This window comes from Pan paniscus, chromosome 5, assembly GCF_029289425.2.
Source record: "Pan paniscus chromosome 5, NHGRI_mPanPan1-v2.0_pri, whole genome shotgun sequence".
Lineage (NCBI taxonomy): Eukaryota > Metazoa > Chordata > Mammalia > Primates > Hominidae > Pan > Pan paniscus.
The window spans coordinates 120,169,207-120,192,080 of NC_073254.2; the positions used below are offsets into that span (position 1 = coordinate 120,169,207).

Consider the following 22,874-nt stretch of genomic DNA (forward strand, 5'->3'; position numbering starts at 1 on the left):
GTAGATTTAATCCTATTTGGGTCTTTTAGACTTAATGAAACTGCAGTTCCATATATCTCCCAAGATTTGGGAAGTTTTCAAGATTATTTCTTTAAATAAACTTTCTACCCCTTTCTCGCTCTCCTTCTAAAATTTACATAGTACATACACTAGTTTGCTAGAAGGTGTCTCATAGGTCCTTAGATTTTCTTTACTATTTTTCCTTTTTGTTTCTCTAACTAGATCATTTCAAATGACCCATATTTTTAAATTACTTCTTCTGTTTAATCAAGTCTACAATTTAATTTGCTGAATTTTTCAGTTTAGATATTAGGTATTGTATTCTTCAGCTCTAGAATTTCTATTTGGTTCTTTTTTATGGTTTTATTTCTTTGTTGATAGTCTCATTTTGTTCATGTATAATTTTCCTGATTTTATTTAGTTGTCTGTGCTGTCCTGTAACACACTGAGCTTCTTTAAGATGATTAATTTGATTTCTTTGTCAGGCAATTCAAATATCTCCATTTCTTTATGGTCAGTTGTTACACATTTATTTTGTTCCTTGATTGTGTCATATTTTGCTAATTTTTGGTGCTTTTTGTAGTTTTTGTTGATGCCTGCACATTTGAAGAAATAGCCACCTCCTCTAATCTTTAAAGACTGGCTTCAGTAGGAAAAGATCTTCACCAGTAAACCTGGTTAGAGATTCTAGGAGCCTCCCAAACCTTCTCTATAGATGTGCATTGCATTCTCTACTTCTCTCTCTTCCTTCTGAGGGATAAATTGTAGTGTTGTGCACCTTCTCTCAATTGCAAGGAGCGATGCTGGCCATGGTAAGCTGCCAACCCCTTTTCCCTAGGGCAGTGCAATAAAAGACCAGGGCATTGGATGCATGCTTCACTCTTCTCCCTCATCTTCTGGGAGAGCAATGTTAGGATTGTATGCCTTCTCCCAGTCTTGCAGAACCATGCTGGCTGCAGTAAGCTGTCTACCCCATGTTTTTTGTTCTTAGCTGTCCCCAGGTGTTAAAACTATGCTGTGGTTTCTTTAGCACTCTGAGTGAGGTAGAACAGAAATAGGTCTCTCAGCACCCCAAAAGACTGAGAATGTTGGGTGCATACTCCTTTCTTTCCCTCCAAGAGAGGAGTCATGGGCTGAAGCAATCTTTCTTGAAACTGAACTGTGCCTGAGGAAGGAAGTGATGTGAGTAAAGCGAAATTGCTCTTTTGCCTAGTTCAATGTGGTATTTTGGTTTTATGTGAATCTGAGTGACTGCCACTTCTTAAGTGAATTTTGAACTTCTCATAAAGATATTTGGGTTCATATATCATTGTTAAATTGGTGTTTCTGTGGCAGGATGAGGGCTAACAATTCCTATTCTGCCATCTTGTTGACAGCACTCCAAACCTACATTGTATTTTAAAGCTAGCATATAATTTGCTAGTCAGAAGGCAGCTCTTTTTGTGCTGTATGTTTAATATATAGTAATGACACAGATACTAGTAAGTGTGTTTTAAGCAGGAAACAATAAATCAGTGTTTCTTACATTTATTTTTGGAACACTTCTTCCAAGAGGAGAGGAAATGATTCCCTATCTAAATAATTGTGGAAAACACTTGAATAAAGTTATACAGGTTACTTTACAGCAAGTTTATTCAGCCCATAATATACTAATAGGCCTTGGATATCTCCAAAGGTGAGTATGCAGTGCAGCATTCTCCAAAGTCATCTCATCCCAGAACCATTTTTATGTGGAGCATCCTATGAACTAGGCATTTTTAGAACAACCTTGGAAAACAATAGACTAGAGAGAGAAAGATGTACCAGTTCTATCATTTATATTGAATTTTGCTATTGTAAAGCATTTATGTTGAATTTTCTTGTTGACTTTTTGCATAAGATAATGAAGATGACAGCAGAGTAAATCATTCTTTCTCTACTTCTAGTATATTGAATGTCTTCTAGAAAAACTCTCAGTAGTGATAACCTTAAATACCTGTTTGACAACAAAGATATCATGAAGGTAAAACAAAGCAAGAAGAAAAAAGAGCACAGTTTCAGAAAGAATAATGGATGCATTAAAGTAAGTCATTTGCTGAGGGGCAGATAAGTCAGTGGTATGTTACAGTCAGAAATAATGTACCATGAGAGGACTGAAAGGACACTCAAACACTTGCTTAATTTGGGTAATGATGATTATTTATTCGAAGAATGCTCTATGTCTACATTAACTATAAAACTGTTTTTAGTTATGAAAAATATATTCACAAAACTAAATTGAAACTCAATTTTGTTTTGATAACATTACCAGTTTAATTAACACATTCACAAATGATGAAATTATGGGCAGCATATTTTAAATTAAGATTGCTAACCTAAATTTCAAGAAATAGAGACAATTTATGCTTGTTCAGAATTCAGAAAACGCATTTAAAACTAGATTATGTTATTGCATGAAACTTTTTCCCCACTCATGGTGAACAGAGTTCTTCCCTAGGGTTGGGAATAACAAGGATGAATGAAATCTTCAGATAATTCAAAAGCTTAATTTTAGTTCACAGTTCCAATTTCCTTCTCTAGTAAATCATATCACTACTGCTAAAAACTAGAAAACATGACTAATTTTAGTTTAGTTATTTTTCCAACTCCTGCTCACACATTAATTTAATGAGCAATGAGAGTTCATAAAGCATAGCACAGGAGAGAGAAGAGGGGAAAAAAAGAACATCAGGAAAAAAATAGTCTACTGGCTGGGTAATCACTTCTTAAATTAATGAAGAAAGCACTGGCAAAATTGGAATTCAAAACAATGCTGACAGAGTGAAAAGCCTCTTTTAATGGTATTGTTAAGATACCTACTGAAAGAGTGACGACTTTTTATTTACAGACCCAGGCTGTTTGGAAAACGTGCATATGCACACTACTTAAAGTAAGGGAAGCAACCAGTGTACATGTTGTTAGTAATGACATTCTGTGGTAGGATTTTTGGACTATTCCTTATCTTAAACAAAAGGGATTAAAGGATTCCAGAAGAGCAGTCTGGACCCATATTGCCAAGCACCAAGTAAGTCTACAGCAATTGCCACTGAATGGATGAAAGAATGACAAAATGAAGAAATGGCAGAAAGAGGGGATGCTGCCTTTGATATTAGTTCTAATTTTATGCCCTAGTTGTTCATTTGTGCCTAATTTCTTTTTAATTTTGTGAACTGCCTAATATGTTATTTCCCCTAGGCCTAGTATCTTTTCCCTTGTCCCCTATTTTGCCTTGCTATTGCCCCCTACTGATGGACTTCCCTGATGCCAACTACCTTCCCAAATACCTGGTTTCCAAGTTTTGCCTACTCTTTGATCCTCTTTTATACTGTGACTTCTCTCATCTCCCTGACTACCATATGTAGGGCCAATGAAATCTGTAGCTACTGATTTCCTGCACACTCATCTGTTTTCTTGTCCACTTCCTTCCTGTTGCGTCTGGCTCCATGGTCTATCACCCTGTCTCCAGTTTATCTGCCCTACCACTCTGGAGTTACCTGAGGGCGTACATGGTTGCCTCAAGGTATGTCCATGGATGTGAACCTATTTAAACAACTAGATATTTTTAAGTAAATATTAATTGCATCAATACTATCAGTCCAAGTTTGTGGACATACTCATAATCCATGAAAAGACTCCTCACATATGGCCAGACGAGGACTATAACTGTTGGGGGAGCTCTATGTGATTCCAAGTTCCCAGAGGTTCTAGCTTCAACTATCTGGTGTGAAGATTCTCACGCACAGTCAGGCTCAGGAACCACAGGCTGTGTGTCATATTTTTTACACTGAACTGGCTTCTGAACAACAGCTGTGATTCATCTGACTAAAGCAGCTTGGATAGATAGCAGTGCTGTGCTGTGCTGTAGTTTCTGTTATTTCTTACTTCAGATATTCTCTTACATGTTAGACTTTTGGAAGATTTTTTAAAAGAATCCAACTTTTTTTTTTTTTTTGAGACGGAGTCTGACTCTGTCACCCAGGCTAGAGTACAGTGGTGCAGTCTTGGCTCACTGCAACCTCTGCCTCCCAGGTTCAAGCAATTCTCTGCCCCAGCCTCCTGAGTAGCTGGGATTACAGGCACGCGCCACCACGCCCGGCTAATATTTTTGTATTTTTAGTAGAGACAAGGGTTTCACCATCTTGGCCAGGCTGGTCTTGAACTCCTGACCTCGTGATCCACCCGCCTCGGCTTCCCAAAGTGCTGGGATTACAGACATAAGCCACCATGCCCAGCCTAGAATCCAACTTTTTAATGTAGAATTGTAGAAAACAGCATGGAGATGCCTTTAAAAAATTAAAAATACAATTACCATATGATCCATTCCACTTTTATGTGTATACCCAAAAGAATTAGAAGCAGGATCTCAAAGAGAGATTTTTACACCCATATTCACAGTGACATTATTTACAATAGCCAAAAATGGAAGCAAGGCAAGTGTCCACTTATGGATAAATGGATAACTAAAACGTGATATGTGTGTGCGTGTGTGTGTGTGAGAGAGAGAGACAGAGATGGAATATTACATATATAATATATATACAAAATATTCTCTCTATATAATCACTATTCAGCCTTTAAAAAGAAGGAAATCCTGACACATGTTATAATATTAATGAACCTTGAAGTCATTATGCTAAGTGAAATAAGCCAGCACAAAAAGACAAATACTGTATGATTTCACTTATATGTGGTGCTTATAATAGTCAGATTCATAGAATTTGATATTAGAATTATGGTTCCCAGGGGCTGGGAGGAAAGGGGAATGGGGAGTTATTGTTTAATGGGTATAGAGTTTCAGTTTTGCAGAATGAAAAAAGTTCTGAAGATGGATAGTAGTGATAATTACATAACAATATGAATATACTTAATACCACTGAACTTTACGTGTAAAGTTGGTTAAGATGGTCAGTTTTCGTCCTGAGAACGTGAGTCCACGCGTCTGGTTGCCCGTGAGTCCAGCCTTAGCCCACGCAGCTTTCAGTCATGGCCTCCGTAATCGCGCGCATGGCATAGCCCGCCCCTGACTTCAAGGCCACCACCGTGGTGGATGGATAGTGCTTTCAAAGAAGTGAAGCTGTAGGACTACAAAGAGAAATACATGGTCCTCTTTTTCTACCCTCTGCACTTCACTTTCGTGTGCCCCACGGAGATCATCGCGTTCAGCGACCATGCCGAGGACTTCCGCAAGCTGGGCTGCGAAGTGCTGGGCATCTCAGTGGACTCTCAGTTCACCCACCTGGCTTGGATCAACAACCCCCAGAGGGAGGGAGACTTGGGCCCCCTGAACATCCCCCTGCTTGCTGAGGTGGCCAGTGGCTTGTCTGAGGATTACGCCATGCTGAAAACAGATGCGGGCATTGCCTACAGGGGCCGCTTTATCAATGATGGCAAGGGTGTCCTTCCCAGATCACTGTTAATGATTTGCCTGTGGGACGCTCCGTGGATGAGGCTCTGCGGCTGGTCCAGGCCTTCCAGTACGCAGAAGAGCACGCGGAAGTTTGTCCCGCTGGCTGGAAGCCTGGCACTGACACGATTAAGCTCAACGTGGGTGACAGCAAGGAAAATTTATCCAAACACAATTAGGCTGGCTGACGGATAGTGAGCTTGTGCCCTTACCTAGGTGCCTGTGCTGGCTGCCCACCAGTGCCGCCACCTGGGTGCCCTGTGCTGACCCAGGAAAGGCCAGACCTGCCCCTCCAAAGTCCACAGTCTGGGACCCTGGAAGGCTAGACCAAGGCCGTCTCATGCCTCCACCTGGGAACTAGTGAATAGTGATGCCCTCCTACAAGCCCACCCAGCCACACACAGGCCTAGAGTTGACCAATAAAGTATAAGCGACAGAAAAAAAAAAAAGGTCGATATTCTGTTATGTATGTTTTAGTATAAATATCTTTCTTGGTCTTTGGTTTCTAATTCCAAGATGCCATGATGCAATAGATACAGTTTGAAAAGTCAAAATGAACATTTTTTCTTTTCCTTTTTTTTTTTTTTTTTTTTTTTTTGAGACAGAGTCTCACTCTGTTGCCCAGGCTGGAGTGCAGTGGCGGGATCTCAGCTCACTGCAAGCTCTGCCTCCCAGGTTCATGCCATTCTCCTGCCTCAGCCTCCTGAGTAGCTGGGACTACAGGCGCCCGCCACCACACTGGCTAATTTTTTGTATTTTTAGTAGAGACGGGGTTTCATCTTGTTAGCCAGGATGGTCTCGATCTCCTGACCTCGTGATCTGCCCGCCTCGGCCTCCCAAAGTGCTGGGATTACAGGCGTGAGCCACTGTGCTCGGCTCCAAAATGAACTTTCTAAGCTAGAGTAAAAATATTGTTGTCAGACCTTGATCAAATAGTATAACATTCAATTAATATCACTGAACATCGATTATATTCAAGGCACTATGTTAGATACTGTTGGGAGGGACTGCAGGGTAGAAGACTGTATGGGACAGAATCTCAGGCATAGGAAAATTTTAAATCTACTTGAAAGGATAAAATATATACACTAATAACTACACTTTCACATGGTATATAAAAGAGGATTTACACATCATGGGAAAATACAGAAGGAAGAGTTTGGGACCTAAGTGATGGCTTCATGGAAGAGGTGACGTCTCATCTGAGTCTTAAAGGCTGGGGTGCATATTGAGAGGCAGAGATTTTGGATGGCCATTCCAAATGGAAGAAGTAGTAAGTGGAAAAATATGGGCAGTATTCCAAGAACAGGGAACTGTCAGTTTAGGCTAGAGCGTAAGAGAGACATAGTAGCCTTTTGTAGATAGGCAGGCAAGGTGGGTTGGATCTACTTTGACCTCATTTGAGGCAACAAGAAGCCTTAGTTAAAATAACCACAAAGAGCACTTTTAAATACATTTTTAACATGTAATCTGCAGTGGTTATCTTAGAAGAGATTTGTGCATGCAGGTGGGATATGAGCCAGGAAGCTATTACAAAGCTGTGTGAAACTCAACAACTACTTGGAATACAAAATCGACTATAGAAATAAAAGTAAGGGGAGAGGGGAAGATGTTGTAGGAGGCATTAGAGAGGATATGGAGTGGTGGAAGGAGCACTAGGTTGGGAGTCGAGGCAGGTTCTAATCTGATTTTATTAGCCCCTTTTTTTTTTTTTATGTAAAAATCATTTATTTTTGTTTTTTAACTAGTTTTTGTAACTCTTTTTTTTTTTTATTATACTTTAAGTTTTAGGGTACATGTGCACATTGTGCAGGTTAGTTACATATGTATACATGTGCCATGCTGGTGCGCTGCACCCACCAACTCGTCATCCAGCATTAGGTATATCTCCCAATGCTATCCCTCCCCCCTCCCCCCTCCCCACCACAGTCCCCAGAGTATGATATTCCCCTTCCTGTGTCCATGTGATCTCATTGTTCAATTCCCACCTATGAGTGAGAATATGCGGTGTTTGGTTTTTTGTTCTTGCGATAGTTTACTGAGAATGATGGTTTCCAATTTCATCCATGTCCCTACAAAGGATATGAACTCATCATTTTTTATGGCTGCATAGTATTCCATGGTGTATATGTGCCACATTTTCTTAATCCAGTCTATCATTGTTGGACATTTGGCTTGGTTCCAAGTCTTTGCTATTGTGAATAATGCCGCAATAAACATACGTGTGCATGTGTCTTTATAGCAGCATGATTTATAGTCATTTGGGTATATACCCAGCAATGGGATGGCTGGGTCAAATGGTATTTCTAGTTCTAGATCCCTGAGGAATCGCCACACTGACTTCCACAATGGTTGAACTAGTTTACAGTCCCACCAACAGTGTAAAAGTGTTCCTATTTCTCCACATCCTCTCCAGCACCTGTTGTTTCCTGACTTTTTAATGATTGCCATTCTAACTGGTGTGAGATGATATCTCATAGTGGTTTTGATTTGCATTTCTCTGATGGCCAGTGATGATGAGCATTTTTTCATGTGTTTTTTGGCTGCATAAAAAAGAACAAAGCTGGAGGCATCACACTACCTGACTTCAAACTATACTACAAGGCTACAGTAACCAAAACAGCATGGTACTGGTACCAAAACAGAAATATAGATCAATGGAACAGAATAGAGCCCTCAGAAATAACGCCGCTTACCTACAACTATCTGATCTTTGACAAACCTGAGAAAAACAAGCAATGGGGAAAGGATTCCCTATTTAATAAATGGTGTTGGGAAAACTGGCTAGCCATATGTAGAAAGCTGAAACTGGATCCCTTCCTTACACCTTATACAAAAATCAATTCAAGATGGATTAAAGATTTAAACGTTAGACCTAAAACCATAAAAACCCTAGAAGAAAACCTAGGCATTACCATTCAGGACATAGGCGTGGGCGAGGACTTCATGTCCAAAACACCAAAAGCAATGGCAACAAAAGCCAAAATTGACAACTGGGATCTAATTAAACTAAAGAGCTTCTGCACAGCAAAAGAAACTACCATCAGAGTGAATAGGCAACCTACAACATGGGAGAAAATTTTCGCAACCTACTCATCTGACAAAGGGCTAATATCCAGAATCTACAGTGAACTCAAACAAATTTACAAGAAAAAAACAAACAACCCCATCAAAAAGTGGGCGAAGGACATGAACAGGCACTTCTCAAAAGAAGACATTTATTAGCCCCTTCTTTGTACAATCTTGGAAAGTCATTTGCCATTTCAGAGCTTCAGTTTTCTTAACTTTAACATTTGGAAGTTAGACAGGACAATTTCAGTGGCAACTTTTAGCACTAAAGTTCCAGGATTCCATATTGAACTGATGGTTTGGGAGAGTCATCCCAAGAGAAGTAGTGGTGAAAGCCTAAATCATCCAGGAGGAGAAAGTCAAAGAGAAGATATAAGCTATCATAAAAGACTCTTATCTCTCTTTTCTGGGTATGGCAAACAGGCTATATCTCATCACCATTGGGTTGATGAAGGGAATTGACAGATAAAAATATAAGAAGACAGAACAGTCACATGCATTAGGGAGTCCCACATGTGCCCCTCTCTAACACTCAGGCTACACTTTTTCTCCCACAGGAAGTTAATGAAGCTGAGTCCAACCTGACCAAATTTACTTGTGCCTCCCCAGAGAATCTGTCTGTCTCCTGCAATGGTCTGCACAGTTGTGCGACAACCTGGACTGGCCATAGGTTTGGCAGGACGGCAGCACCAGGGAGGGGAGCAGCTGAGCTTGTGAGGGCATGTGTCTGTTTTTATGGTCCTTTCCTCTTGGCCTGAATGACGGCACCATCATCACTCTGGCAGGCCTGGCAGCAGGTGCAGGACCATTGTTTGTGATTCCCAGCTCTGCAACAATAAAAGCAGGGCCAGGGAAATGGCAGCTGCTTAGTTGAGCAAGGCTGTGGTTTGTTTCTAGATGGCTTTGCAGCTGACATCAGACACAAATCATTATTGTTTATGAAGATGCATTCTCCTGTCATTTAGCATTCCACTGCTGAACAAAAAGATTAAAGGACCGAATGAACCCAGTATTTGGTTTGGTACTGTTCTTACCTTTAGTCTAGAACTTCAAGAAAGCACAGTCCAAAGCTGCCTAATTTGTTCTATGCACGGCTGCTTTTAAGCTCTGCTATTAATGAACTAGACTTAACAGCTACTAAACAGAATCCAAATGGCCCTCACATTCATTTCATCCCAATGGCAGTAACACCCTACCTTATAATAGTTTTTTCCCACTGTTATTATAGTATTAATATAGACCCTATTACATTTCTCAATTGAGAATTCATATCTATTCCAGTTTATGAAAAAAAAGTCATTCTTACCAGATCTCAATAAAAAGTTAGTTATTTCTGCTATTTTTTTTATTTTTTTGAGATGGAATCTCCCTCTGTCACCCAGACTGGAGTGCAGTGGCGTGATCTTGGCTCAATGCAACCTTCGCCTCCTGGGTTCCAGCGATTCTCCTGCCTCAGCCTCCCAGAGTAACTGGGACTACAGGCACGTGCCACCACGCCCTGGTAATTTTTTTTTTTGTATTTTTAGTAGAGATGAGGTTTCACCATGTTGGCCAGGCTGGTCTTGAACTCTTGACCTCAGGTTACCAGCCCCCGTCGGCCTCCCAAAGTGCTGGGATTACAGGCGTGAGCCACCGTGTCCTGCCTTTCTGCTATTCTTAACATCCCTTTTGGAACATTAGTCTTAGGAAGCTGTGGATTTCACAGTCTGGGTTGCAAAGGATGTACTGTACCGTAAATTCCATATGAACAGAAAATCATTTTCTATTTTGTTTATTGATGCCTAGAATTGGATTTGATGCATAGTAGGTGCCCCATAATTATTTGTCAGGTGAATAAAAAAGATGGCTCATGATAGTAGCCAGGCCTTCATTGCAATGATTGCAGGTCAGAAACCTGTTAACATCTGTTAACAACTCTTGGCTAAATATTCTAATTAGGACCTCTTGACTCACACAGAAGCAAAGTTCTCTATTAGCAACTATAGTTGTGGTCCAATAAAAGTATGTTTCAAAGGAAACACCCCCAGTAGACCTTAGGACTATTTGATGATAACAATTATGTAGAAAAACTAAGGGAAGCCCAGAGAGTTCATGATAACATTTCCATCTGGGACAATTTTGCTGGTGGCCTTGCAGACACAAGATAGAATGGGGCCTGGCATACTTGTGTATACTTCGTGTTCAATGATAACAATATTTATATATATTCATACATAAAATAACACCCAATGAGTTCTAATGACCATGTGTCCTAATGTTGGTTAGCCACTTACATTCTAAACAGAGCTATATATGAGATACAAGCTATAGATATGGTGATTCATTCTGTCAAAAAATAGTTTTTATTGTATTGTTTTGATATTTCCTTAATTTAATATTAGTCTATTGATTTGTTTTATTTCCTCCCAGCACCCAGCAGTTCATATCCAGAAGGAATATTTTTATTCGTGTGTCTTTAGCAACTGATTGAAAACAATTTTTCCAACTTCACTTTTGGGTGGATTAATATAGGATGTATATATCAATTTAAAGAACAGCTTAAACTTTACATTAAGTGGCATTTACACAACACAGAAAATATTGAAGTAGATAAAATGACTTCAATGCAGTAGTTTTTAGTGGTGTATAGGGCCACCTAAAATCTTTAGTGGAAGTACAGGGATCTCCAGAAAAGAGATAACTGATATGGGATAAATTAGCATACCAGTCTATGCATAGATATTTCAGGCAGGATAGAGAGGATCATAGTCTTAGTGGCCAAAATATATGTGTCCTTTACTATTGTGGAGAATCAAAGCACAAGGCATTGCAGACTGTAACATTACATAGACAGCAAGGCAACCCAAGAAGGAAACTTGTTGAAAGCTAATATAATTGATAATCACTAAAGAATCAAATGTGACTATTGGAAAAGTATATGGCGAACAAACAGGGTCCTACCAGTACAACAACTCCAGGATGAGGAGGGATAAATATGGAAATGAATAAAGTCAAAGCACTGGGTGGAGCGTTCATGCATCTGAAAGCTAGATCTCGGAGAAAATGTGACATGAAAGCAAACAGATGGGGTAATCGAGGACCAAAAAAAAAAAAAAAAAAAAAAGCTGCAGGACTTTCTGTGATACAAATATCTTCTGTTTAGCTGAGCAGCACCTGATTAATTAGGGCATCATTTCATCTGTATAAAATGATATAAATCCTTGGAAGGGAGGCATGAGAATTATCTAGTAAATATGAAGATTTCCAAAATAAGGAGTACTTATTTTGCAACAGGTAATATTAGGCAAGTTCTAGGTCATCAAATTGCCCTTTTAAAATATTTTCTTTTTTTTTCTCTGTGTATGAAACTTCTAAGGTTTGACTTAAATGGTACATTTAGTATTTTACCTTTACCTTACTGCTTGAAAAAAATGGGAGGACTCTTAAATTTCAAGGTAATGTACTTCAGTCTAATTAATTACTAATTATATCAGAAAACATTGGAGATCCAGATACATTAAAGAATTTAATGTAAAAATAAATAAACACATATATAAATGAACATATAGCTGAATACTTTTGTGGTTTTGGAATATAAAATTACTTCCTATACTGGGTTGAATAATTTGATATTATTTCTAAAAATTTATGTCTACCTGTACTTGTGAATGCGACGTCATTTGGTCTCTGCAGATTACATCTGCAGAGATTAAGATGAGGTTATATTGGATAGATATGTGTCCTAAATCCAATATGACTGGTGCCCTTATAAGAAGAGGGAAATTTGGACACAGAGTCGCAGATATACAGGGGAGAAGACCGTGTAAAAGTGGAGGCAGAAACTGGAGTGATGCATTTACAAGCCAAGGAATGTCAAGGATGGCCGACAGCACCAAAAGCTAGGAGAGAAGCATGGAAGAGTTTCTCTCTCACAGTCCCCAGAAGGAACCAACCCTACCAAGATCTTGATTTTGGACTTCTAGCTTTAAGAAGCATGAGAGATAAATTTCTGTTATTTTAAGTCACCCAGTTTGTGGTAATATGTTATATCAGCCACAGAAAAATAATACACTTCCTAAATAATAAAAAGAAAAAAGAAAAAAACCCTGTACATACAGGTTAGTTATTTGATTTAATAACAAACTTAAATGTCTGTATGTAAAAAAAAAAAAATAACCAAAAGTAAATGACAAAGAACTGAGGGAAATATTTAAGACATTTATGCCAGACACAGGGTTAATACCCTTAGTATATAAAGAGTACATAAATAATAACCAAACACTCATTGGGAAGTTGTGCTAAAGATATAAATAGGCAATTCATGAAAGAAGAAATAAAAATGTTTAATAAATATATAAAAATACATTCCATATTCTTAATAACTAAAAACAAAATAAAATAAACTGCTTTTACTTACCATATTTGCAAATAATAAGAGCAAAACTGTGTATGACATTGCCTTAAGTACTTTATATACTACTAACTTATTTAACACTTGTAACAATCCTGTGAGGAAATAGGATTATTGCTAGGTATTATTATCTTCGTTGTATGAATGAGGAACCCGAGGTGGTATATTAATATCATTAATATAAGGTAATATTACCTTCATGTAATAAATGAGGAAATGAGGCCATAAAATTACAAAGGTGTACTGAAATAGCCATTCATATACACTACAGATAGGAGGGTAATTGGGCAAAATGTCTCAGGAGTTTTAAACATCTCATATCTTTTGACACAATAAATTCTCTTTTAGGAATTTGTCCTATAAAAATAAAACTGGAGGGAAACAAAGTGTTAACAGGTGTTATCTCTGTGTAATTAAGATACAGTTTATGCTCTTCTTATATTCTTTATAAGAGTTTTCCCAATTTTTATGTTATGTTTCCTAATTTTTAAGATTTCTAGCATGTAGTCTGTGAATAGTACTCCCTAGAGTTTGGCAGTGCACAACTTGATGGCCCTAATAATTTTTTAAAAGCAGATGAGAATTTCTGTATATAATTGACACTTTCTTCTGTTACTGAGAAATTAGACCTTGAGGATGGGAAGGTTGGTGGTGGTGGGCGGGGGACAGAGGGGCGGTAGAAAGCAGTGGGAGTCTTTACAATATAAGCCTTTGTCTTTCCTTTAAAGGAGTCATACCCATTTAAAAATTATTTGATATTATTTCTATTTATCCTAAGTAAGTATCTGGTAAACATTTTTTCTCACCAGTTTTTAGGTGGAAAAAATGAGGTCTACATTGTTTGGCTTACTTAGAATTCAAAAACTGAGCTTGGAGTCCAATTATGACCTGCTTCCAGCAAGAGTGTGTGCACGGATGGCATACATCATCATATCTGTTTCCAACTTATTTCCCTATGTTCTCTTTGATTTTCCCCCAATTTATTTAAATGTATTTTATATTACCAAAATGTATGCATTTTTATAGACCTCCTTAAGTCTTTTCTGTGAAATAAGGTAGAGTATAAATAAAAAGTTAGTTTTTTAAGAACTTGAATCCAATGCTCATTAGTAAAACTGGGGTGTCAGGGGGACAAACCATGTTTTTTTTTTCTACACACCTACATTTTTAAAACTGGGAATCAAATAAAATATAAACTAGTAAATGAGATATAATGAAAACTAGTATAAGTGACTTCTAGATCAATGTGAAGTGAACATTTTTAGTAAGTGATCACCAAGTACCACTGAAAGGCGAATTGTGTCATATTTCGAGAGCCACTCTGTTGTAATCCCTCTTAAAATCTGGATCCCTCGGGTTGTTCCTTTCTTTTAACAGTTACACTTTGGAGACAGGTGATGGTGCGTTCAATCTCCATGGCTAAATGTTTGATTTATTATTGGTTTGGGAATATTTCGTGTATGAAGTCAAAAAGGAACAAATGAAACAATGACATTTGGAGAGCAGTAAAAATCTAGGGGTAAGAGTTCAGAAGAAATTAAATATGCCCTAATAGCTACTAAAAACAAATAAAAATTAAAAAGCACAAATGCACTTAGAAAAGTTCAAAAAGTAGAGTTTCACATGTCTAAGAGGAAATAAATCATTTTATTCACTATGGCCTCCATCAGGTGGCCCAGGGTCTCATGTATAATTTTCTGCTTACCAAAAAGAAACATCAATACCTTGGCTAAAATCCACAGGGATCCAAAAGAGGGAAACCAAGATGATAAAGGGATAAAAGAAATGAATCTATGAAGAAAGATTAGAGAAAATTAATGTGTGCAACGAAGGGCAAAAGAAGAGAGGGGATTGACAATTTTTCTCAAATACTTAAGAAAAAGTACTACAAATGAAAAGTTGGAGACTCCGACAGGAATTAGGCAGAGTGGCCGGGAGCGGTGGCTCACGCCTGTAATCCCAGCTCTTCGGGAGGCAGAGGCAGGCGGATCACGAGGTCAGGAGATCTAGACCGTCCTGGCCAACATGGTGAAACCCCCTCTCTACTAAAATACAAAAAATTAGTCGGGTGTGGTGGCACATGCCTGTAGTCCCAGCTACTCAGGAGGCTGAGGCAGAGGAATTGCTTGAACCCAGGAGGCGGAGGTTGCAGTGAGCCGAGATTGCGCCACTGTACTCCAACCTGGTGACAAAGCAAGACTCAGTCTCAAAAAATAAAATATAAATAAATAAATAAATATTAAAAAAAAAAAGGAATTAGGCACAGTAAGCACCCTGCCTAGGGCCCAATATACTTTTAGGGGCACACAAAAAAGTGCTAAGTTCTTTTAAAAATCAGAAGGAAAAGTGAATGTTATATAATAATGAATATATAAAAATGAATCAAGCCTGAATTATATTTATCTTTATACCAACAGATTTGCAAAACATAATTTTTAATATTTTTTGGAGGCAGAGGCCTACAAGAGTAAATGTGCCTAGTGCCTATGGAAAAGGTGGCCCTAGAACTAACCCTGCAAGTTTTTGAGAAATATTAGGTCAAAGTAATCTCCACAGAAGTTTGCTCAGTGCTAAGCACAGATGATTTCGGGAACTGACAGGGAGACACACTGGGTTGAGACTAGAAGGAAGAAGAGGCTCACCAAAAAAACCAGTAAGACCCTGACCACTCTGCATCTGTGAAAATCCAATGGCACTGTCTTGATGTCTTTCCATGTGTAAAACTCTCACATAATTAATGCTCACAGTAATGCCCTGAGGCAGGATTTGTTATTTCCTTTTTACAGATGAGAAAGTTGGAACTTAGAAAGATTGGATAACTCACCAATGTTACAGGTTAGAAATGGAGGTATAGTCAGACCTGGATCTGTTACTATGAGCTGCCAGTCCTTTCTCTTGTCAAGTTAACATGCATCACAACACACAACTAGAAAATCAAATGGGCGTCATTTTCACTTACCCCACACCACCCTTACCCAACTCCTCATCACCTCACCAAGGACCTTCTTAGGTTTCTAAGCCAATGCTCGTTCAGTTTTGCAAGTTACTTCTTAAACATACAGTGACATCTTTAATAACTACATTTGCAAATCCAAATTTCTTTGATATTGTAAGAAAAGAGCATTTATCTTTGAATAGAAGCTCTTTCATTGGCTGAATCTGTTCCTTTAAATAATTTAGATCCCCTTAATATAAACTTATGAGATATAAAACTTTCTAAGGCTTTTTAATCTAAAAACTGGATTTACTCTTAGGGGGTGTAGTGGAGAAGTGATGATGAGTAATTAAAGGTCATTCTCCAACAAAAATATGTATTTAGAATCAGGTCTTCTAGATTGACCAAAACATATGTGGCAATGTATACTTTGATATTATAATTGCTTGGAGTTTATTTTAGGAGACAATTCTCCAGAGAGTTGATGGATATCTTTGTGCATTATCCTATTCCTTGGCCTTTCTTACTGTGTAGTTAAAGGATATTAGGATTGCTCAATCAGAAAAATGATAGTATTATTAAAAGAAATGGAGAATTTTTTATTCTACAAAATTTCTCCTAGGGAGAACATCGTATATTTTTAGGAAAAGACACCATTTGGACAAACTTCTTAGTATGGAAGATGAGATCCCTATGGGTTAATTAATCATCCTACAAAGCTTGTGGGACTTGTCCCTCTAGCCCTATGGCTGAAAGCCCTATATGCCGGGTTTGAGTATACCATGTTGGCATGGAAGATGGGCAGAGTTGAATGGCTCTGCACAAAAGATGGGGGAATGATTTGAAGTTTCCAGGAGAAGATCCAAAAGGAAAGAAGAGTAAAAACTAGCCAGAATGATCAAAAAGAGAGAAGAGTTGGGGGTGTCTGAGAAAGGAGCTTGGGAGATATTTTATATATATATAATTTTTATGTTGTTTTCTATGAAGTTTGCAAAGCAAATCTCCTTTTTCTCTCCTCAAGGTCTTCAGTAAAGTCTGTCTTAATAATGCTTTTGAGAGGGAAGCTTCTTTTCTTTTTTTTTCTTTTTTTTTTTATTATACTTTAAGTTTTAGGGTACATGTGCACATTGTGCAGGTTAGTTACATATGCATACATGTGCCATGCTGGTGCGCTGCACCCACTAACTCGTCATCTAGCATTAGGTATATCTCCCAATGCTATCCCTCCCCCCTCCTCCCTCCCCACAACAGTCCCCAGAGTGTGATATTCCCCTTCCTATGTCCATGTGATCTCATTGTTCAATTCCCACCTATGAGTGAGAATATGCGGTGTTTGGTTTTTTGTCCTTGCGATAGTTTGCTGAGAATGATGGTTTCCAGTTTCATCCATGTCCCTACAAAGGACATGAACTCATCATTTTTTATGGCTGCATAGTATTCCATGGTGTATATGTGCCACATTTTCTTAATCCAGTCTATCATTGTTGGACATTTGGGTTGGTTCCAAGTCTTTGCTATTGTGAATAATGCCGCAATAAACATACGTGTGCATGTGTCTTTATAGCAGCATGATTTATAGTCCTTTGGGTATATACCCAGTAATCGGATGGCTGGGTCAAATGGTATTTCTAGCTCTAGATCCCTGAGGAATCGCCACACTGACTTCCACAATGGTTGAACTAGTTTACAGTCCCACCAACAGTGTAAAAGTGTTCCTATTTCTCCACATCCTCTCCAGCACCTGTTGTTTCCTGACTTTTTAATGATTGCCATTCTAACTGGTGTGAGATGATATCTCATAGTGGTTTTGATTTGCATTTCTCTGATGGCCAGTGATGATGAGCATTTTTTCATGTGTTTTTTGGCTGCATAAATGTCTTCTTTTGAGAAGTGTCTGTTCATGTCCTTCGCCCACTTTTTGATGGGGTTGTTTGTTTTTTTCTTGTAAATTTGTTTGAGTTCATTGTAGATTCTGGATATTAGCCCTTTGGGAAGCTTCTTTTCAAGGAACTGCAAAAGGTGCTGAGGAAAACCCAGAGGCTGCAGACCTGGAGGCAGGAGCTGTAGGGCCAGGAGCAGAAATACCTTGGTCCCATTTAAATTTTACTCCAAAGGCAATACCACATGTTGGGAAAAGCAAAAGCATCCACATCCTGGCCCAGCACTGAATATAGAAGGAAATTAATGTTTCTGACAGGGAAATTATTTAAAAGGTCAGGGAACATTTTTCTCTAAAATTCTAAAAACAAAAAACTAAAATATACTAAAGAGATTCATTTTCCCTAGTGATTTTTAAATCAATATTATAATCATATAAAGCCTGTTGGTATGACTTTATTTTGATATATGTAAGGATTTTAATAATGTTATGATTCAAGTCAACATTGTAGATAAATACTGATTTTTGTCCAGTGATTTTTATTATTACTATAATAATAAAGATGAGACATATTATTTTATTATCAATCTTTTGGGAGGACAACATATCAAACACTGATATGACTAGGACAGATGATATGACAATTCCCCCTAAGTGACTTAGGTACAAATCCTTGGTGTGGTACACAAATGTTTTCCACACCTGCTTCTATTATTTAGCAGTGTACTCTCCAAATAAACGATTTCATAAGATTTAAGTTGTTTATTTAGTCCTTTATGTTTTCCTTTGGAACTCAGCAGATTACTCTGAATAGGTCTAAGCTGGCAAAGTAAACAATTAATAGAGACATATAATCTTGGTAATACATGTGTCCAAAACCTCTTCTTTTTCCTCATATAGCTGGTCTTTATGAGAATTACTGTAGGTCTCCACTTTCTTTATTTTACAAAATGGCCAAGAAGATAGTTGAGTTTTAGCATGTAATCCCTGGAGCTCTGTTTGCTTTCCTGAAATGACCTGAAACCACTGGGTTACATCTAATTAATATGTTGTTGGCAGAACACACTAAACAGAAGTTGTCAAAACCAAGTGATTAGAGATTTAGACTCAGGGTTTAATTACATGTGCGGCTTCCCAAGAGTTACTGCAAAGAATATAACTGCTTCAAGTCTGTGAGATCCAGGGTTATTTTTTAAAAGCCTCATTAGTAATTTTTTTAAAAATCATAGAGTATGCTGACAGCAAATATTTTCAAATGGAATTTCTTTTAATCTTGTCAAGTAGTAAATATTTGGTGTTTCATAAATTTGAAACCTCTTCCCATAAAAATGAAAGAGAGCTGTGAGATGAAACATTCTCTCAATAGTTTTGACCTAAAAGTTTTGATAAGAAAAAGCAAACTTTGGGGCCCATATTATTCAAATTGACTGTCTACATTAATAAAGCTCACCGGGTAAGCGGGGCTTTTTTACTTATCCAATGTAAACACACTCATAGCCCAATATCTTTGCAAATTTCACACTATATTTGCCAACCATAAAATCTGTGCAAACATTGGACAGAATCACCTCTTGCTACCTGGTAACGATGTTTATAAATGTATTTATTCAGATAAGATGACAAAGTGCATTTAAAAAATATTTCTCAGAAGAGATTTTAGAAATGTTTCTTAGCAATCTGAAATCTTCATTCCCTGTTCTGCATAGATGCTGCCAATGGCTAGATATGCAAAAATGGGGAAAAGTCTGAAGTAGTTAGTCAAATAATTTTTATTATCATTATTTTGCAGAATGCTTTCATAAGATACATGAATGTAACTGAGGCAAAGTGTGTGTGTGTGTCTTTTTTAATCATTAACTTTCGGAATACACGTATGACCATACTGTCAATGTGACCTGAGGACTCTGTAAGTTCCTTCCATTTATTTAGGGTTCATTTGAAGCAATTTTGTTCTCCACTCTGTGGTGCTAGCTCCATCTAACTTTTTGTCTGCCTCAGCAGTGGAGCTTATCTGGATTCTGCTCTAAGACAATCCCATGAGATTTTACCAGTGACTAAGGTTCAGTTCTTCCATTTGTCTTATCCTTGGCCTTTACCTACTTGGGGTCTGGAGCTGGGGGTCAATCCTATGTGATTTCTAAGAATTGTTCCTTGACTATGTCCCTGTGAGTGTTGCTCCAACCCAGGCATCTTTCCCAAACAGAGTGGGTGCCTTCCTCTCCTTCCAACATCATGGCCACAAGACTCCAATAGCTTCTACCCTAGAGCTTGGCTCCCTTAAGGTGGTCACTGACTGATGCTTGGTTACTGAATGAGGCAGATCCAGTTTAACATTGTTCCACTGTGGCTAACTAAATGCTGCAGAATGCAATGCCTCCTTTTGAAATTATTAATATTCTTCCCTAATTCAGAAATATGTAATTCAATTCTCTGTTTTTATTGGTGTTGAAACAAACAAACAGAAAACTCCTCAGGGATGTAATTCAAAGGTTTATAATTTGTGAGAAGTATATATTTGGCATCATGGATTTCTGAAGTATAAAAGAGAAGTGCTTGAAATAATGCAGAAGAAAATGAAGAAATCAGTTATAATTCCTCCTTGACTAATGAAGGGATTAATCTTCATACTTTTTCCAGAAACTAACATAAATTCCTCCTTCACTGAATGATTTGTTTTGGTCTAAAGAAAGATATTAATAAACAAAATTTGTATTTTTACAAAAGAGAAGCACAAATGAAAAAAATTGTGGAAGTCAAAACTATTGCTTATGATACATAACAAATATCAGCAACTTTTAGGAAATTTGTAATTTTCAATAAATAGCCATAGTAGATAGTTTTATAATTTTGTTAGTCTCTTTTATTAATGTTCATAGTTTGCAGCTAATCTGGTTATATATTCTTTAATCCATAACTCTAAATTTCATGTACATAAGCAATAGTATCAAAAGCCAAAAAATCACACTTAGAAGTAATCAGGCAGTAAATCTACATAATATAAAAGAATGATTTTGACAATCATTATAAGCTATATCTTCTTTGATTAAAACATATATGTTCACAGTAGACTACTCATGAAATTTATTGCAAAAAGATAATTCCGTTGTATTAGAATAGAAATAGAAAGCAGGAGAAAGGGGGCTAAAAGTGCCTGCACCAGTCAATCAAAATAAGTGCCCAGAGACACTGCAGAGTTTTTTCATGCATTTTTCTCAGTAAACTATTTTGAAGATTATTTACAAACATGAAAGTGTTTTCCTTTTAAATGCCTTAATTTGTGAAAGAGGAATTATGTAAATTATTTTACAACACGAAGTAGTACATAATATGTTTCTTTGAATTAGAATCTTTTGGTTGGAAGAAATTGAAAAAAGCATCCAATTACCTATTTGATGCATCAATCCCAACTTTGCCTCTCCTGATCTTTCTGATTCCTTTCTTCTGAATATATTCCAGCTTGTTTTTATCTCAAAATATGGCACCCAGAACTTAATCTAATGCTCCAGGTGCAAATTGGCAAATATAGAGAAGATATGGACTCATCTTCTTCTATTTTATTTCCTCCCTTCTTTCCCATCTTCCTACCATTTTTCCTTTGGCAAATACTTACTGAAAGAGCCTCATCTATGTCCGGCACTGTATTAGAGGCTGGAGATAAAAACGAACAAAAGACAACATGTCCCTACTTCCTTAGAGCTTATTGTTTAGTGGAGGATACTGAGAGGTATCAAGTAATCACACAAATAGATGTAAAATTGCACCCATGACAAGTCCTAATAAAAAGTATACAGTCTTATGAAAATCTGTTATAGGAAGATTTGAACTAATCAGGAGATCAAAATGGCTTCTTTCTTGAGCAGAAGCTGAAGGAAAGGTAGACTTGATAGGTTAAGAAGAGAAAGAAGTGTGTCAGGACATGTGCAGTGGGAGTCACAGGAGAAAACCTGATGAAAGTTTGAGGGATGGAAGGAAGTCCAGTATGAATGCAGCAAAGAATTGTGGAGTCTGCAGGAGGTGAGGTGAGCCAGAGAGGTAGAAGGCGCCAGAATGTGCAGGATCGTCAAAATCATGTTTTATCATTAGCCTAACACAACAAATGGAAAAACTATTGAGGAACTTTAAATAGGAAAGAGACAAGTTTTTAATTTTTAAATATTACTATGAAGAGTGGATCAGGATTGAAGAGACACCAGAGCATATGCACATAGATTAGTAAAAAGACTATTGCAGGAGCTTGGGTAAGAGATAATGGCAGGATCGTTGGTGGAGCCAGCAGGGAGAGAATGCTTTTGATAAATATTTAGGAGGGAAATTGATAAGACTTGGTAATGGATCAGCTAAGGTGGGAGAAGAGTGGACAGGGGTGAGGAAGGATTGCTGGACTTTTGGTTTCTGTCTCATGTGACTGGATAGGTGGTGTGCCATTCACTGAGGTAGGAAATATTGAAGAGGGCGAGATTTGGAAAGAAAAATTCTGAGTGCAGGTTTGTATGACGAGTCATTGAAAAGTCCATGAGAAAATATCAATTAGGAAGTTGGATTATGTGTGTGGAGTGCAGAAGAACATTTAAGGTAGTGATATAAATTTCCGAGTCTTCTCCCATATAGATGGTAATCCAAATCACATGAAAAAAAAATGAAAAGAGGAAAGGCCAGAAGACTGAACCAAAAGAAACTCAACAATTAACAGCCCTTTGGAAGAGGACACAAAGAAAGGCAGAGAAAGGAGCAGCTAGCAGGATAGGAGGAAAACCTGGAGGATGCTGGGCCACAGAAGCAACAGGAATTGAATGTTTCTATTAGGAAAGGGGGCTTGTAGTTAAATATTGCTGAGATGTCAAGGATAGAAAGCATCTTTCTAGTTGATCCATGTAAATTTACTGCCAACTAAAATCCTTAAACATATTTCAGAAGTAAACAAACAACTTCAAGATCCTAATGGCTTGATAGAATCAAGACTTACTCTTGCTCATATCCCAGTCTGATGAGATTTAAGTTGCTCACTTCAAAGAGGTGACTGAGGAATCACACTGCTTTAAACTTGTGGCTTCACCATCTCACCACTTCACAGTCTCCTGGTATCATCCTGCTGGCAGAAAGGAGGAAGAGAACATGGAGAAAGGCACACCTGATCTTTAACCACCTCATCTCAGAAGTGACACATGTCACTTCCACTCAC

General features: G+C 37.8%; 1 pseudogene; it reads left to right on the forward strand.

The window, feature by feature from the left end:
- The first annotated feature begins 5,001 nt into the window (after nucleotides 1-5,001).
- LOC100986043 (peroxiredoxin-2-like) lies at nucleotides 5,002-5,601 on the forward strand (annotated as a pseudogene).
- Nucleotides 5,602-22,874: the final 17,273 nt, after the last annotated feature.